Below are 7,759 nucleotides of genomic sequence, written 5' to 3'. Positions count from 1 at the left end.
TAAATATGTTTTATGTCAAACAGTGGCCTCAAAAAAATTTGGACAGTTCAGCCAGCCACACTGCATTAGATACGTATTCAGACCTAGTGGCATCTGCAAAAAGATGCTAGAGCTACTCTTACAGCTAACCGCACGCCTCTGGGCCATTCTTGCAGTTACTTTTAAGCTACTAACGAATCTGAAATGTTTGAGCTTCTTTTAGTGTGTGTATCAACAGTGTTTACCATGTATTTACACTTGTTGATAGCATTTTATCATTGAGATTGTTGGACAGCGACTAGGGGTGACCAAACTTGATCCTGGAGGGCCAGTTACAGAGTTTAGGTCCAACTTTCCTCAACACACCTGCCTGGAACTTTCAGGTACCTATAAAGACTTGATTAGCTGGTTCAGCTGTGTTTGATTAAGGTTGGAGCCAAACTCTGTAGGAAACTGGCCCCCCAGGACTGAGTGTGGCGACTCCTGTTGTAAAGAGATCATTTCCCGTACAACGCTGACACCAACCGACCACACGGCGGTGCTCCAACCTCGTCTGGACGAGAAAACTGGCTACCGGTGAGGCCTGTGGTTACAGGAGAGATAGGAGACACTGGGTTGCCAAGTCTGTGGTTCTAGAGGAATTGGGCTACTTTAAAAGTGTTGCTATAGGCTAAAGGTTTGACATATTGTATGACTACTACTATATTCTACCAATAATTAAACTGCAGCAAATGTTAGGTTTTGTGAAGCAGGGCTTCTGGTAGCGAGCCATATGATCACCAAATGCTGGTTTTCAATTTGCATAACAGTGACTGTAAATTGTATATTTCAGGTATAGCAACTGCACATTTTGTGTTTTTTATTTGGGATAAGGTCACAAGGCTACTTTTGTTACATAGACAACCCTAAAGAGACGAGGGGAGAGAAAACAAACAAGAGGCAGAAAAGAGCAGGTTTTAGAGGTTTGCCTCTTTGTTCTGTTGTTTCCAAGTCCACCAAGGTTCAGAGTGAGCAGGTGGAGCAGGGAAGGTGGAACAGGACAAATATGCAGCCCCATCCAGATGTTCTGACAAGAAATGGTGAGATCTGAACATCAAGAACATCAACATTTTCCTGCATTACAAAGACTCCTGCCTAGGAAATCAAAATATGCCCATTTTCAGCTTCGCTGGTCACAGATGTCTGTCATACTGCAGCTCCCAAGGTTCCTGCCACAGGCAATGTGGTTCCAAAGATCCTGTCAGGGCTTCTCCAGAAATCACTGTGATTGCCACTCTGAACACTGCTGCTCCAAAACCAGCAGTCAGCAGAGGTCACTCAAGTTAACCTGGTCCCAGAGTTTCTTGTCCAGTCTGATGGTTTCTGCTACTGCAACCCCAGAATCAGCTATGGTTACAGAGCTCTGCGTTATGGCAGCTCCAGTTGCAAAGTGGGCAGCCGTGGCCTAATGGTTAGAGATTCGGACTTGTAACCCAAAGGTTGCAGGTTCGAGTCTCAGGTCCGGCAGGGATTGTAGGTGGGGGGAGTGAATGTACAGCACTCTCTCCACCCTCAATACCACGACTGAGGTGAGTCCCTTGAGCAAGGCACCGATCCCCCAACTGCTCCCCGGGCGCCGCAGCAATGGCTGCCCACTGCTCCGGGTGTGTGTTCACGGTGTGTGTGTGTTCACTACTGTGTGTGTGCACTTGGATGGGTTAAATGCAGAGCACAAATTCCTTGTATGGGTCACCATACTTGGCCTCACTCACCCCCTTTCCTTTCCTTTCCTTTCCTTTCCTTCCAAAGCTTCCCAGAGGCCCCTGACGTGACTGACTGTCTCACACAGATGCCTGTCATGTCATGTTTCCTGTCTTGGTCTCAGCCAGAGCTGGTCTCCAAGCTGCTCCAGTCCCAGAGCTCCTCTCTCTACCTCTCCAGTCACAGAGGTTCCTTCTAAAGCTGCTCTGTCACAGCTGCATCAGTGGATCCTCTTGGAGTCCCAGTGTTTGCCATCACAGGTGTGATTCCTCTAATACAGTTGAGGTCAATAGTTTACATACACCTTGGAATCTGAAAAAATGATTTTACCAAATTAAGTTAAAAATTAATTTACCAAAATAAGAGGGATCATACAACATGCATGTTGTTTTTTATTTACATATAATCCACATTTGATACTGTGTTGTTACCTGAATGATCCACAGCATTTTTTTTTTTTTTTTTTTTGCTTAGTGATAGTTGTGCATGCCCTGAACAGTTAAACTGCCCATTCTTCTACTGAAAAATCCTTCAGGTCCAAATAATTCTTTTGTGTTTTGGAACACTTTCCAACAATGACTGTTTGATTTTGAGATTCATCTTTTCCCACTGAGGACAACTGAGGGACTCATATGCAACTATTACAGAAGGTTCATACACTCACTGATGCTCCAGAAGGAAAAGCGATGCATTAAGTTTAAGGGTTTGAAAACCTTTTGAATTTGAAGATCAGGGTAAATTCAACCTAGGTTGTCTTCTGGGAAACATGTAAGCATCTTCTGTAGCTTCAAAAGGGCAATACTAAATAAAAAAAAAAAAAGATAATTAGACAGAAGTAAAATGTACACATCCTTATTCTGTTTCAATGCACTGTGCTTCCTTCTGGAGCATCAGTGAGTGTTTGAACCTTCTGTAATAGTTGCATATGAGTCCCTCAGTTGTCCTCAGTGTGAAAAGATGAATCTCAAAATCAAACAGTCATTGTTGGAAAGGGTTCAAATACACAAAAATGCTGAAAAACCAAAGAATGTGTGGGACCTGAAGAATTTATCCGAAGAAAAGCAGGTTTTAGGACTGCTATCACTATCACTATACAAAAAAACAACAACAACAAAAACAAAAACAGCTGTGGATCATTCAGATAACAACACAGTATTAAGAATCAAGTATATGTAAACTTTTGAACAGGGTCATTTTTATAAATTCAACTATTATTTTTTCTTGTGGACTATATGTAAACATCTTTCATGTAAAATATCTTACTCAGTAAAAAATAAAAAAATAACATGCATTTTGTATGATCCCTCTTATTTTGTTAAAATAATTAACATTTTGCAGATTCTGCAAGGTGTATGAAAACTTTTGACCTCAACTGTATATTACACCTGTGTCCTGCATTTTAAAAAACCTAAAAAAAAAAAAAAATCTGGAAACATTAACAATGCTTCAAATCTAGAGAGGTTAAACCTCTCGTTTTGCCAGTATATTAATCACTTTGAATGTTAATTTGAATAATAACAAAGTAGGTAAGCAATACCAGGTAAGTAACATCTCAAAGAAGGGTAACACTGAACGTAATCTCCCACAGTCAACTTTCACTGACCAAGGACCATCCAAGAGGCCATCTGCCAGACATGTAAAGCTGCCAATCACATTTTGTTTTATTCAGCGCCGTGTTTAGGGGCGTGAAAATGAAAGTCAGTGTCTTTGCAGTAACAGACCAACGTATAACTAATAGTTATGCAAGAAAGTTGTGCAATAATGGTGCTGTGAATTTCACATACTTTTGAAAACCCAGCATTTAGTTGATTCTAATAAATGATCATTGTCACAGTTATAAACGTGATGATTTTCTTCTTCTAAAAGGGGCTTTGGAGTTACAACAACTTTGTTTCCAAGAGGTCCTTTACAGATCGTGACACACCGACTCCTGAAAATTGAGCAGAATTCATGCAATTTAAAGACAACTTTGAAACTCCTAAAGTGTTTGCCATTCTGTGTGTCTTATGCATCAGGCATTCACCCAACAGTTCTTGGGTGTGACGTCTGAGGTTGAGACTTCACTCCATTTACTATTTGAAGCCCAAATGGAACAAAAACCTACACTTTCTCAAAGCACACAGTCCCTCTATTTGTAAAACCATATGCTGGGAAGAGTATATGTTCATGCAAACATTTCAAACCCCAAAAAGAGTGCAATCTGTGAAACAAAACCCGACCGAGTTTAAAAGTAGCCAAATTCTGCAGGGAAACCGTACGCTTGGCAACCCTGGTGGCTGGCTGGTTATTCTGGCTATACATGAAAGAACATTTATAGTTTTTATTATAGCTTGGGAGAGCAGGGGTTTCCCTCGTATTGCCTCTAATGACCTCATTTAGCACACTTTGGGAACTTTGTTTAGTGAGGCGATGACATCATATCAACTGTTTAGAGAAGCCGCTGGATATTGGATTCTGTGAAGCCACTAATTATACTGCGGTTTGCTCTGCTATATGTTTGCCATTTTGTCACACAAATACAGTAAAGAAAGAGAAAAAAACTCAGTGATTGTGCCTCCGGAAATCCACTTTAGAAGTGGTTCCCACTCATTTTCGCCAACAATGAAATCAATGATTTCCAGTTGTTCGTTGTTGAGAAAAATTGCAAAAATTATCCAAGAGAGATTGCTGTTCCAGTTTTACCGGTATCGTTTTTAAAAATGAATATGATGAAACAATTAAATGACTTTTCTTTTTCCTTGTAAACTTTTCCATGGCAGTAAAATCCCTGGATTACACTGGATTATACTAACATGCTGGTTTACTTTCTCATCAAACCCTGTATGCTTCTTGTCTTGACTGCACTACTTTTATATTCAGTCACGGTACACGCCAGAACATTAAGCATATTTCCGACTTATGAAATGTTCCAGTATATACTCGTAATTCACTATATTCTTCACTAGTTGTTGTAGAGTCTTGGCACAGAAATGGAACCTGGAGCTGGACTTCAGGAGTTTTTTGATCGTTTTTACAATACACAAAGCTCTTGGTTTATTTTTAGCTGTTGCAAAGGAAGATCTCCAGTTATCTGCTTCTATTTTTCTGCTCTTAATCTAAACCATACTCCATCCCGGCCCCTCTCCACATCTGCCTTGCACAGTTTTGTCCAAACTTGGTCTTGAGAAGCGTGCTGCCAGCGCTCTCTGACTCAGCACAAGAGAGATCGGCTTCTGTACGCATGCCTCTGGATCTCCCGGCGGATCTTTCCGACGTTTCAAAACTGGTGACCCCGCTGAAATGACCATAAATTTCCAAGCTGGTTTGATGCTGGCCTAGCCGGAGGTGCAGAGTAAGCATGCTGTTCACTAGGATACTTTGTCTTCCTGGTGGTTTGGAAGTCAGGGGCTTCATGAACGTTTTATTAAGAAAGGAAAAATAAATTATCTAAAGATAGATATCCTAAGTTCTCAAATATTATTTGTTTATCTAGCTAGGCAACCAAGGAACTTTCTGCTGAGTTTTAATTTAGTTTATTTTAGCCTCAAAATGCTCTGGGCCTCTTCAGTTGCTTTTGGCTAAAACATTTTTAATTTTTAGATTTTTTGCTTCATAGGAATGAAATGACACTTGGTGACTTTTGTCGCATTAGCTATGTGAACACACACACACACACACACACAAAAAAATCATGGACATAAATTGGATATGTTAAATGGTTGAACAATAAAAAGTAACACTTGGTGCCTTTGTGGTCAAAAATGACTAACATACTGTAGGAAATAAATGATGAATGTATATTTTGCCTAATAGGAATGAAATGACACTTGCTTTATGACATTAGCTGTGTGAATACACAAAAAAATAATGGACATGATTAGGATATGTTAAAGGGATAAAAATGAAAAAGTAACACTTGGTACCTTTGCAGTCAAAAATGACTGACATGGAAAAAAAACTTTTTTTTTTTTTTGCCTCATCGAAATGAGATGGAACTTGGTCACTTCTGTCAACTTAGCTATGTGAACCCACAAAAATAAAAAAATAAACAATGTGATTCAGATATGTTAAATGGAAATGCGAAAAAAAAAAATGAATGGAAATAATAGCTCATGAAAATGTATAAATATTGCATAGTATCATAATATCCCCCCCAAATTCTAAATAATAATAATAAAAAAATATATTATTGAACAAAAATATATGAGAATATAGCTTCAAGCAGCGATTACCAGGGTTCAAGCGCTTTAAGGCATATAAGCACATATGAAAAAATACATTACATATAAGTTATCAAGCCTGTAACAAACTAAATCAATGATCCAGGTAATTTCCCCTAGAAATATAAAGATTTTTAACATTTATGGCTATTTTGTGATCTCCCTAAACGTTTGCATGTTTGTTTGGAATCACCTGTGGAATGTGCTTAGCAGGTTTTGTGATGTTTTGAGTTTTTGTTTAGGCTTTATAGGCGTTTGGGTAGATTTAGATGCCCCTTTTCTAAACGACCCTGTTGTAGCTTTCCAAAGGGTAAATTTCAACATTTTTTGATACTTCTTGACCTAGAGAGTCCAGAGAAGTGTATTGCAGTGTGTTTTTCCAGACTGAGCGAAAAACCTAGGACTAGTTCACAAAAGTAGGTTTTTACATTTTCTCAATCATTAAATGAAGGATTTGATTGACAGCAGTGGTTTTAGAGGCAAAGTTGTTTGGAATGAGGAGGTCTATTATATGATACGAATACTGTGCGCAATATACAATAATTTGCGCTTTTGAAAAATGTGGGCAATTTCTTATAAACCTATATAGGGCTGTGAGTCAAACAAGACCACCGGCCATGTTTTTTGAGATACGCAAATGTTCTTACAGCCACTTGTGGCACGTTGGACCGAGACAGTCCGTACCAATTTTCATGTCAATAGGACAAACGGTTGCATGGTTATGGTTGTTTTTATGTTTTTCTATAGTGCCAAGAAGTGGCCAAGCACTGCAACTTTTTTTGACCTCAGGTTCAGCTCCTACATACATGTTCACATTCTGTTCAAAAGTTATAGCCTTTTTACTTAAGGCAGCCCTGCCCATTTCCAATGTTTTGGTGTCCCTTTGCAACAGAGAGTTGAAAGTTTAATTTTTTTTGATAACTATTGATATTCACTCTTCATAGAATCATCGTGCACTTATTTGGTTCCTATCGGGCGAAAGACCTAGGACTAGTTCACAAAAGTAGGTTTTTCAAAAACTGCAAAATACCTCAAAATTTCCCTGGGGTGTCAGACGAATACGAGGCATTTTGTCAACGACATAATGACACTTGAGCCTGCAATGAACGGTTTAGGGGTTATGAGCGATTTTGTACTTTTGATCACTATAGCGCCCCCGTCAGGCTGATTGGGGCGAGTCTTGGTAACATTGGTAGATGGTCTAAGTACTACCATCCCTCCAAGTTTCAAGTCTCTACAACTTATGGTTTGGTCTGCACAATGAGTTTTTTTTGTGGAGATGGCTGATCTTTGGCCATTCTAACAATTACAATAGGGTTTCCTCTAATTATAAAGTTACATATCAAGGCTTCGATCACTTTTGACCTAGTGTGACCCACAAATGAAGAGGCCCAGAGGGTTAAGATTACATTAAATTATATATTTAACATTTCTAATTTATTTGTCAAATGTGACTGTAATAAAACTATTAAGCTATATAAACTATACATATGGGGTCCTACATCAACACATTGGGAGAAATCACATTGTGAACATTATTCATTGGCAGAAACCTTGAATAATAACTTCACTTTTTATTTAGCTGTTAATCACAAAGTGTTGAAAAGGAAATGTCTCAGTATGAAATACCAACATGCTTCACAATATTTTTAGCATGACCCGACCTGAAACATTTACTGAGTCAAGCTTGGCAAAACCGGTGGAGAGTTCTAGGGTTTGCCGCAATATTAACCACTGTGCATTTTAGAACAAGTCATTTTATTTCACATGTAGGAACTGCAGCAACTCTTGTGATGGCTGGAGATGGTGAGGGCTAGAGAAAAAGCGTAAATGGAATGTGA

This window comes from Garra rufa, chromosome 19 (assembly GCF_049309525.1).
Source record: "Garra rufa chromosome 19, GarRuf1.0, whole genome shotgun sequence".
Taxonomy (NCBI): domain Eukaryota; kingdom Metazoa; phylum Chordata; class Actinopteri; order Cypriniformes; family Cyprinidae; genus Garra; species Garra rufa.
This window is presented reverse-complemented; position numbering follows the sequence as displayed.